The 11,977-nt window shown below is 46.1% G+C and overlaps 1 protein-coding gene across 1 annotated transcript in view; it reads left to right on the top strand.

Moving 5' to 3' along the window:
• Positions 1–11,977, top strand: part of LOC102450331 (uncharacterized) — a 317,538-nt gene that overhangs the window by 272,441 nt on the left and 33,120 nt on the right.

Here is an 11,977-nt window from a genome sequence, read left to right as displayed (position 1 = left end):
TGGTTTCCTGATTTTTAAAATGTCTAGATTTGAAATCTTCCCCACGTGCACATACACGCAGCAGCGCACGTGCCCTGCCTCCCCGAGCCCGCTGTCTCAATAGACACAGCAACCCCACGAAACATTATTATGCCCATTGTAGCGCCGGGGCACTGAGGCACAGAGAGGCTCTGGAGGTGCCTGTGGCCATGGAGCGGGGCTGTGGCAGGAACTGGGCCCAGTTTCCCGGAGTGCCAGTCCCCCAAGTCCATCCTCTCTTGGCCGTGCCTGTGCCTTTCCAGCGCGGATCTGCGCGCAGCGCCCTTGCAGCCGGAGCGCCACCGGCCTTCTCTCCTCCGGGGCACGCGCTGAGCAGCCCCCCCCCCTTGTTGCTAGGGCTGCATGTATCCTGGATACCGGGCTGAGCCAATCGCTGGGCGGCTCTTTGGCAAGCCGGGCTCGCCGCGCTCCCGCACGGAGGAGTCCGCCAGCGCCGCGCGGGCCCGTGGCCGTGCCGAGCTGCGCGGGCAGGCGCCGGATGGCGTGAGGCACGTGCGCCGTGTCTCGGGCAGGGCGGAGAATGGCCGGCGCGGGGCCGGACCGCTCCCCCTGAGGGCGCGCGGCGCGCACCCCCGTGTCCCCGCCCGGCCGCTCCCGCCGGCACCCCCCGCGCCCGCCTAACGCGCCGCTCCTGCCCGGGGGCGCGGCGGGCCATGGCGAAGGGGCCCGAGCGGAGCCGGTATAGATGGAGCGCGCTTCACACCTTCCTCCGCTGCAACATGAACCCGGAGACCCAGCGGGTCGTGGTCTTCGTCATCCTGCTCTTCCTCATCATCATCAACGTGGTGCTCATGTTCCTCCTGGCCTTCCACTGAGGGGCGCGGTGCCGGTGACGTGGGGGCGCCCGGGCCTGGGCGGCAGCTCCGCAGGTCAGCTTGTCGTTGTGTGGTTCTGGTTTGCCTGTCTCCCGGCACGGTGCCCGTGTGTCCGAAAGTGCCCCTCGTCGTGTTGATGAGTCAGCACTTCTCCCCCCCCCCCCCCCACGCCCTTCTCTGTTGTCATCGTCTGTGCCTTGCCGTCCGGAGCGCCGTGGCACCTCGGGAAGGGAAAGAGAGAACAGAGCCAGCCCGTCCCTTGAACACTTGCTACCCATGGTGCGAGACATCCCTCCATTCAGAACAATGTGTGCAGCACTTCTCAACCCAAAGGATCCCCAAGTGCTGTACAGACGGCACGCTCTTTGCTTGTCCAGTGGCAATCACTGTATAACCAGCTACCATGCAAGAGTCAGCGACATGTGCCGTGAAAAGCCTGGTCCGCTCAAACCTGTATTGCTTTCTGATTGCCAGCATCAGGGCTGGGAAATTCGTGCTGTGCCCTGGGATGTGAGAAATGTCCATTCAACTGTAACTGATTAATAGTGGGTCCCTAGAGTGCATCAGGAATCCATGTGTGGCACAAAGCTGCAACAGTGTGGCAGGGGCATTTCGTTGGCTTGTGTCCTGTTTCTTTCCTTACCAGCCTTTGTATAGATGTGCATGTCTGCTAAAATGGCTGGCAAGATCACAGGACAGAAAACTGCTTTCATGCCCCTTATTTCTAGCAGAAACACAGTAAATGTTCACAGCGTGAGCAGTGAGTCGGGCAACAATTACATAGACCTGTTAGAAGAGAAGGGGAAGGTAACAGAGCCAGCAACACTGCTTTTTCAGCTTGGTGATGTCATATCAGTCAGTGGAGCAACATTCTGCCTGGTAGCATGAAAGGCAAACAAGTCTTGGGAAGAGACACTATAAAGGAAGCCAGGGGACTGTTTTTTACTCGCACAGAAAAAGCTCCGAAATATGTCCAGGACCCTAAAAAACATCAACAAGGTGCCTCTTCACTTGGCAGTTGCAAGCAGCATGCAATGAAATGCACATTTCTCTAGGGCAGGGCATTTCCCTGAAATTATCATCGGAGCAGCTGTGATCTTTTCAGACTGAATATTAATGGCTCATGGAATTTGATGTGATATTGGGAGGGGCTCAGTTGTGGCGCTGTCTTTGTCTTGTCAAGTGTGATGTTCTCTGTACTGGTTATTTACATGCTTATGTACATTGATGTTGTGCCAAAATCCTGCCACTTCTGCACACAAAGAAATGAAAGGTGTCTTTTGTGAGTTCTTTCATTGTCTCTTTCATTGTAACCAAACCCCATACCAGTACGCAAAGCCATGGTTCACAGGGCTGAGATATTGCAAATCAGACCTCAGTGTGCTTTTCTGGATACCACCTCTAATCAAATATCAGTGATCAAAATATGCAAACAATCCTTAGAGAACAGCATGGTGAATCCAACCGTTGGAACTCTTGCGTACACCTTGCTTTCTCAAGCTCTTTTTAAAAAAACGGGATTTTGGAGAGATCTGATTATAGCTTAGTAGTTATTCTGTGATCGTAATTAAAAAAAATCCTAACTTTACAGAGGCATTATGGAAAATGGATTGGTTTTAGGTAGGTGTAAATTTTAGATACAGCCATGCAAATCTCTTTAAAATATTAAAGCATTAAACTTTGGTCTCGGGTGTATAAACTCCAGTTTCCAAGTTGCTGGTAGATGCCTATGAACTTATAAGGCAGTCTTCAGTTTTCACCATGTTTAAGCAGGCTTTGAGGACTGCTTGTCCTGCTGAAGTCAATGGGAGTTTTGTCACGGACAGTAATAGAGTGGTTCTGGGCCATGGAGTATCAGAACTGCTTACAGAATGTTGGAAGTCTCAGCTATTAATACCTATCCTGCTCTCTAGCTTGCTAAGCAAGGCCCTACCAAATTCACGGCCATGAAAAGCATGTCATGGACCATGGAATCTGGTCTCTCCCTGTGAAATCTTGTCTTTTGTGTGCTTTTTACCTCAGACATTACAGGTTTCATGGGGGAGACCAGCATTTCTCAAATTGGAGTTCCAGTGCCCCAAATGGAAGCTGCAAGGGGGATCACAAGGTTATATTATGGGGGCCACAATATTGTCACGTATGTTTTATGTCAGAGCTGGACAGCCAGAGAGGCAGCAGTTTGCCAGGTGCCCATCTCTGAAGGCGTGCCTCTTCCAGCTGTAATGCAGAATTAAGGATGATATGGTATGATATTGCTACCCTTACTTCTGCACTTCTACCTTCAGAGCTGAGGGCCCAGCTCTGAAGACAGCACCACAGCCAGAAGCAGTACAGAAGCAAGGGTAGCCATACAACTACTCCCCCATAACCTTGTGATACTCCAAAATTCCTTTGGGTCAGGACTCCTACAACTATAACACCATGAAGTTTCAGATTTAAATCAATAAAATCATGAAATTGTATTATTTTTAAAATCCTGTGGCCCTGAAATTCACCAAAATGGACTGTGAATTTGGTAGGGCCTTATTGATACTGTACACCTCTGGCATTTTTGGACAAGAACCAAGGATATCTACAGTAACTCCCCCTATAGAAACATAGCTATAGGTATGATCTCCCAATCATTTGTCTTAATACACACAAACTATGCCTAGGCAGGCAGACATATATACATATAGCCTTGAATATTGATTACAATCTTTGAAGACCAAACATAGTCCTGTTTATTTAAGATAAATTAATACAATCAAAATCATTCTGTGCTGATGAGTAGGTGCCATCCTATTGATCACTTGGCTGTTTGCCAGAGACCCATAGGCTTCACCTCCTCCCCTTTTCCGGCCAGTCAGCAGTTGCTAGAATTCAATATCAGGACTTTCATCGCCCAGTTGCAGTCTGTTTTCATCCATTTCCCACTCCCCAAATACTCTTAGAGAAAGTCTACCACAAAATTGATGGGAAGTTAAGATTTCCCTGAGTCAAAAGGGCTCTGCCCTCCTCTCAATATTGCTAATTATCCCAACTTGAGATGATTTATTTCTGGAGCTCATAAAAAGCAGAGCAAGCCCTTGCTTTCAGACTGGATTAGGTTGAAAAATCTGTCATAGAGAAACCACTGTCCCTCTCTCCCACACTGTTGTCCTTTAAGCCTCTGAAGCTGAATGCAGGGAATATATTCATTAGGCTCTAATGGTAGTTCCATTACCATTTGAGCCAGGAGGAGCTTGAATTGTAAGTGTCCGTATCCTTTTCTTTATCTCAATTTGGATCCTTTCTAGGAAGCAAATCTACAGCTCAGCAGTGCTGCGATCCCAGGTGCTGGAGTATTAAGAGGCACACTTTTTAGTGGTTTGTGAAATGTGTATGCAGGCTTTCCCTGCCTTCATCTGTTTGCTGCCTTGCATTGTTCTGTAATGACCATGAATCCACTTCCCTCATTCCAGAATGATACCCCAGGAAGGCAAGCATTGTTGTGCACAGAAAAGGATTTCCGGGGAAAGCATCCGGGGCTGAAGACACATTAGTGAGAGTCAGGAAGTCTGGCACCTATCCTTGGCTCTGCCCTAGACGCTCCATGACTTTGGGCAAGTTGCTTTAGCTCTCTGCCTCAGTTTCCCTCAGCAATTAAAATAGGGATTACAATATTTATCTCTCACAGGGGTGTTGGGAGATTAAATAAATCAATGTGTCAAAAAGAAAGTTGGGACAAAGAAAGAGCAGCTCAGAAATATCAGAGCAGAGTGCTAATTGGAGGCATATTGCCTTACTTCAGCAGCCCTGGATGTTCACCAGGCCCCTCAGAATAGAGGATAGGGGTCTGAATCTGGGTTTTTCCCCCTTAATGGGCAAACAGTGGATGAATTTTTCTTTTTTGGCATTTCCACTTCTTTATCTCCCTGGGCCCAGCCTGGGGAGGGGGGAGAGGGCTGCACAGGACACCCACTGGCATCTCCCCGGGGACAGCCTGGGATCAACTGGCTGCTGCACCCCAGGAGAGGCTGGAGTGGCAGGGGCCACGCCGCTTTCCAGTGGATGCTCACTGGGGCACTTGCTGCCCCCCTGTGGTCATGCGTGAGTATAACTATCCTTGTTATCACACTCCTCCCTTTCTGTGTGAGGTAAAACAATTGTATTCAGGCACATCCCATTGTCCTGACACAACCAAACCCTAGCCTTGCTTTAAACTAGGGGAAGAGGAAGCTGCATGACGAATTCGGTGGGCCTCGCTCTTACCATGTAGGAGGAGTTCTTGAACAAATGGACTCGCACACAGACACACAGACTCTCTGAAATATATAGCAGATTTGTAACATGACCATTTCCATGGTATCGTGGCATAATTGTGTGGTTGAGAGGAGAATACTTATATTTGTTTCTCTTGCTCCCCCCACCAAACCCTGCCTGCAGTTATTTATGCGCCTCAGCGAACGAAGCCATCACCTCTCTTTCTGGAAGTGGGATTTTTCACCTTGAAACCCTCCCTTCTAGCGCGTTGGAGTTAATCGGTCTGTATTTAGAAATTGTGACTCATTCAAACCTGCCTCAGATCTCAGTTGAAGCAGCAGCCCAGGAAGGGGACATCAGACCAAGGATTCCTGAGTTGTGTTGGGTGTGAACAGCATTGGCAACCTGAAAAGACTGATGGGAAGGAAGGTAATTTGGGGCTGGAAGGCACAAAGTGGGTTTGTTTTGTGCTAGTTGCACTTAATAGTCATTCTGAAGCAGTGAGGCTTCTGGTCACAGATGTAGGCTTGGTTGCGCCTTCACTCCTCAGTCAGGGCTGCGCCCAGTGTGGCGGCTCAAAGGGGAGCACCAGTGATGTTGAGCCAAAGAGAAGTTCTTTGGACGCACAATGTCTCCCTCGACTCGCCGTTTGTGCTGGAGCGGGGGAGCAGGGCCTTACACACTCTTCCAAACCCGTCCCCCCCTAGCAAGCCAGATTCTCTGCTTCAATACATGGGGGCACAGAGGACCCCTGCCTACCATCTTCCTTGTTGCTCCCCGGGGAGAATATTCCAAGCACCAATATTCTGTACTCACCAGAATGTAAGAAGAAGCGACCCACATGTGCTGTACAGGGGTGTATCCTTACTGCCCCCCATACCCCTACGTGGTGACCTGGGACCAGGCAAAACAATCTAGCTGTAATTCGCCAGAACACTTCACTGGCAGTGACCTGTCCCATGAGAGAGCAAAGCCCGTTAAGCATGTTTCTTTGCTTCAAATATAGAAAGTGCAACAGCATGCTCCATTCTCTTTGGGAGTATCGGACCCATGTCAAGAAGGGACTGTCTGCTGTTGATCACGTTCGGGCTCAGTCTATTTTCCAAGGCTAGATTCATTTCTGTGGGGTGAGTTTTGATAACTGTCTGCTGTCTTTGTGATTTATTCCTGGACTGTTCAGGCATGGAGCCAGCCAGATCAGAGGCACATTAAGTATTTAGAATGATTCCGTAAAACTAGTATTTGTAATTGATGCTTTTACTGTTTTGATTTTTAAAATGTCCCGTTGCCCAGATTAGATAAGATTACAAAATGAGGAATGTTTGTGTTTAGATTGCATCCCTGGGCATGTTAAATAATGAAAGAGCGGCAAACCATGAAATCAAATGGTATTTCTCTTGTGCCTATTGCCTTCCTTCCCTGCACAGATCTGCACAGGGGTTACCGTAGGAATTCCAAAATGGCCATCACTTTCTGCATTGGTTTAATACAAAGAGCATCAGCTCCTCAGTTGGTATGAATTGGCAGAGCTCCATTGAGTTTAAGGAGTTCTGCTGGTTTACACCATCTGGAACAAAGAACCTAGCAGAGAAGCAAAATACAGGACTATGTAGCACTTTAAAGACTAACAAGATGGTTTATTAGATGATGAGCTTTCGTGGGCCAGACCCACTTCCTCAGATCAAATAAGGAAGTGGGTCTGGCCCACGAAAGCTCATCATCTAATAAACAATCTTGTTAGTCTTTAAAGTGCTACATAGTCCTGTATTTTGCTTCAGCTACACCAGACTAACACGGCTACATTTCTATTACTATTCTCCTAGCAGAGAAGGTATTTTTCTACCCCATGAGGCTCTACCCAAAAAAGTTTCCTGGGAGAATAAGTAAAAGCAGGGTTTGAAAATTACACTGAGTAATCTTGGGTCAGAAATTGTGACTGGACTTTTTAGTATCCATTATATTTTTATTACAGTAACACCTAGAGGCCCCAGTAGAAATCAGCTTCACTGTAACGGACACTGTGCACATCCACAGCTAGATACAATCCCTGCCCCCAAGGGCTCACAGCCCAAACAGGCAAAGGGCAGGAAGGGAAGCAGACAGAGAGAGGTGAAGAGACTTTGCCCAAGGTCACAAAGCAAGTTAGTGTCAGAGCTGGGACCGAGATCCACTGGGTTTGTCCAGTGCCTCATCCATTAAACAACATGGCCTCTGACTGCCCTTGCAAAAGCCACCTATTGCAAGGCCCACAGTTCATCTTCCAGAGTGGAGGGACTCAGTCTCTTGGTGTAAAGGAAATTTGTTGTGTGTTTGGCTGGGTAGGCAAATAGTGTTACACAATGGGAAGAAGAGAATCTGTGATCTGCCCTACCTCAGCTGCCTTATTCTCCAGCATAGACTGGAGGCAGCAATGTGGATAACGGGCTAAGGGGATCCACTGGTTTTCTTGACTAAAATGGCAGTGAAAACAGGGCCGTCCTTCCCCATATGCAGAATGTGTCCAGCACCCGAAAATTTGGGGCATGACTGGGTCTTAGTATCTGCTCAATTACCTCTTCCTCTCTCTGTTCTGTGCCTCTGCTTCCTCCAGCGAGGATCGAATTAACTGAAAAGCAACAAAGCCTGCCCGACCTATCGACAGAACACTGAACTGTGGAAGAGCCATTCAACTGGTAATGAAGCCATTTAATAGGCATTTGCCAACCCCAGATATATACTCCGAGTTTCTGAATGTACTGAATTTCCTCTAACGTGATCTATGCCATCAAGTGCCAGCAATGCCCGTCTGCCATTAACATCCACATTTCCACATCAAAAGCTGTGTATGGGCCACATCTAGCCCACCTAATTAGCCTCATTAACATGGGTACTACAATTGGCAGCTACTATTTCTGGTTTGTTTGTTTTTTAATCTATGATATATTTTGAAGAGGGTGTTTGTAGATTTGTTTGTGCAAAATAAAATCATATTTCACGATTAAGTTTGCAGATGATACCAAACTGGGTGGGGTTGCAACTTCTTTGGAGGATAGGGACATAATTCAAAATGATCTTAGCAAGTTAGAGAAATGGTCAGAGGTAAACAGGATGAGGTTCAATAAAGAGAAATGCAAAGTGCTCCACGTAGGAAGGAACAATCAGTTCCATACATACAAGATGGGAAGCGACTGTCTAGGAAGGAGCATGGCGGAAAGGGATCTAGGGGTCATAGTGGACCACAAGTTGAATATGAGTCAACAGTGTGATGCTGTTGCAAAAAAAGCAAATATGATTCTAGGTTGTATCAACAGGTGTGTTGTAAGCAAAACTCGTGAAGTCATTCTGCCGCTCTACTCTGCACTAGTTAGGCCTCAGCTGGAGTACTGTGTCCAGTTCTGGGTGCCACATTTCAAGAAAGATGTGGAGAAATTGGAAAGGGTACAGAGAAGAGCGACAAGAATGATTAAAGGTTTAGAGAACATGACCTATGAAGCCAGGCTTCATGAACTGGGTTTGTTTAGTTTGGAAAAAAGATTAAGGGGGGACATGATAGCGGTTTTCAAATATCTAAAAGGGTGTCACAAGGAGGAAGGAGAAAATTTGTTCCTCTTGGTTACTGAGGACAGGACAAGGAGTAATGGGCTTAAAGTGCAGCAGGGGAGGTTTAGATTGGACATTAGGAAAAAATTCCTAACTGTCAGGGTGGTCAAATATTGGAATAAATTGCCAAGGGAGGTGGTGGAATCTCCCTCTCTGGAGATATTTAAGAACAGGTTAGATAGACATCTGTCAGGGATGGTGTAGACGGAGCTTGGTCCTGCCTTGAGGGCGGGGGGCTGGACTCGATGACCTCTCGAGGTCCCTTCCAGTCCTATGATTCTATGATTATCTACAGGTACCAAATTTTGCATTAACAATCCTGCCACTTAAATTAGGTGAATGCACTGCTTTTTGCACCTGACTATGCTGGGTGAAAGATTTAAATCAGTGTTTCTCAAAGTGACTCACGGACTCACTCTGATAAAGCTGTTAATCGGCTGCTCTGGTCTGTTTACTTACTGGCTCTGCAGTCACGGAGTCTTGCAGCGACCATTGGCTGCAGTTCACCATTTGCAGCCAAAGGGAGCCCATCTGTGGGTCCCCTTGGCTGCAAACGGCAAACCACAGCCAATGGGAGCCACGAGGTTCCGTGGCTGCAGAGCCAGAAGGGAACAAACCGGAGGAGCCCGTTAACTGCTTTCTCAGAGTGGAGCTGTGAACCACTTTGAGAAACACTGGTTTAAATAATTATTTTTGTTTTTCATCGGGAAAAAGTCATGACTGTTGTTATTAGAATTTATAAAAATATTTTCTACCAAAACTAAAATTGAGTCGCCTATTCAACTGTCACTTTAGAGCAAAGAAAATTTTTACTGTTACAAATCACAAAATAATTCAAATTAATTACAGAAAGAGTAATGGAAACTTTGAGTTCCTCATTCAAATTTACTATGTATGGAAATTATTCAAGAGAATGAATAATGTTTGCATTGAAATCTTACTAATTTAAAACTGTTCCTTTACTTCCCTTTTTCAAGCACATTAATACAAAATTCTATTACATGTATTTAATTTCTTGAACGTTCCTATAAGTGTCGTCGTCTTCTTAAACCCTTGTACTCTGAGTGGAGTATAGGTCATCTACAAGTCTCCTCCTCTTCACTTTGTCTTGAGACAAAACTTCTAGCTGACTCCAGTAGTACCCCAGTTGTTGTCCTTCAATCTCAGTAGATCTTCTCCACATTGTCCAAGGTCGTCTTCTTTTGCATTTTCCTTGCAGGTTCCATGTGAAAGCTTGACGGACTATGATGGAAGATGGTTTTCTGAGAGTGTGGCCTAGCCATCCCCACTTTCTTCTCTTGATTTGAACGTCACTTTCTTCTCTTGATTTGAACGTCACCTCATGGTCCATTCCTTGTCGTGGTGAGGTGGTTTCTGTGTCTCAATGACCTGGAAGGTTATGCCAGCAGGAGCTACAGCTCCTGGAAGGGTCACCCAAACTGGACAGGTCAAAGGGTAGAGACCAGACAAATTTGGATCATCTGTCCCGGAGGTTGAAAGGGGTTGGCTTAGGCTTAACAACCCTATCCGTTTAAAAAAAAAAAAGTTACAGAAACATCCACAGCTATAAGTGTAATCTACGCAAAATGACTTTGCCCAGTCAACAACGGACCTCGCCTGCTAGTGTGTGTGTGTGTGTGTGTGTGTGTGTGTGTGTGTGTATGTGTGTAAAATTTGGTTAGTCTCTAAGGTGCCACAAAACCACTCATTTTTATTAATTTACTGTGTTAGTAAATTAATTTACTGTGTTCTGGGCCTTAGTTTAAAATTTGCGTTAAAACTATTACATTAGTGTATTGCTGAAGATTGTAAAGTCGCATCTCTAAAATATCATCATGCCCTCATCCCTGGGCTGCCTTTGGGCATAGGGGTAACAGTTTAATAGTATTACATAGGGCCCCATAAATCCTAACAATGACCCTGAGTGAAAGCCTCAGATAAATGAGGAAAATGGGAAATATTTAAATGGCATAAGCATGAGAGGACCCCAAAAGATCCTGGCCATCTGCTACTTCTGTCTAACCACTACATGTATAATCAAAAGAGTATTAAAAAAAAACCAATAGTTGATTGACTAGGATATATTTACTCAGAGAAGGAGTTACAGAGGGAACTTAATTAGATCAAAGGAGCTCTTGTTAGAATCAAAACTGAGAAAGGGAGTGATTACATTTTTACTCCTACAGAAACCACTCAAAGAAAGAATAATAAACGAATGACTAAGATTTGCTTAATGACGATCATGTGAAAAGGCTTCTGTTCTGATTTTTCCTCTTTTTCTCAGCTCTTCTAATAGTGAGATTTTCTTAGGGTCACCTAAGAAAGGAAGAAGAGACAAGGGCTATTTTACCAGTAGCATAATAAGGTGAAAGGCTCGAGTGTATGTTTGTGTGTGTGAGAGAGAGACAGATAGAAAATTGCCACTATAGCTAATGTTTTCAGTCGTTGGGCGCTGGCAGTTATTTTAACAGGAGAAGCCAAGGGAAGGTGGCAGAGACTAATGTTTTGGGGGGAGGGCAGGGGAAATGGTCACTAAGGGCTAAATCCTGATAATTTTGGAGCTCCTTCTCTTAGGTAATGAGTGTCCTCAGCTCCTATTAATTTGTGGCAGGATCTGGCATGTAGGTGTTAATCCAGTGGGGATGTTTTCACAGGCAATTGTAGCAATAAAAATCATTTTAGTGTGTTCCTTGCAGCATGTTCCATTACAATTAAATTACAAAAAAAAAAGCGAGGGCTACTTCCTGGCATACTGCCTATCCCAGAACCAGAGAGATGCTGACCTTTCGCTGATTTGAAGTGGTTTGCAAACAGCCCTGTTGTATTTGCTTCTTGCAAATGTTTCCTCTTGCCTCATTTGTAAAACAAATGTAGATTAATTTGTCTCCAGGCTACAGCTGATTCTGTAAGTTACTGAATCTCCTGGGGAAGGAATAAAGGTCTGGCTCAAAGCTTAGAGCATTGCAAGTCTTTCAGACTCCTAGAGTCTTTTCACAGGCAAAGAGTTAGTGGCTGGTGTTTATGCCTGGGAAACACATAGCTGAATATCTACCCATTTTTTGTGCAGGGGGTCCCTGATCTGTTTAGGAGGATAACTGGACTTCTCCCAGGGGAAGGAAGGGTATTCTAAGCTTCTTAGGCAGTGGCTACTTGCCTGCAACTGAACTGGCATCTGAGTTGTCAATGCGGCCTCCAGCCACAAGGGGCAGTGGTTGTAGGGAGAAGACAGCTAAAGTGCAGGCTGCTGACACACAGTAAAGGCTACCTGATCTCTGCATACCTCAAAAGTGGCAGCAGTTCCTTGAAAGGAGTACAAAGGA

The sequence above is a fragment of the Pelodiscus sinensis genome, chromosome 10, assembly GCF_049634645.1.
Source record: "Pelodiscus sinensis isolate JC-2024 chromosome 10, ASM4963464v1, whole genome shotgun sequence".
Taxonomy (NCBI): domain Eukaryota; kingdom Metazoa; phylum Chordata; order Testudines; family Trionychidae; genus Pelodiscus; species Pelodiscus sinensis.
This window is presented reverse-complemented; position numbering and strand designations above follow the sequence as displayed.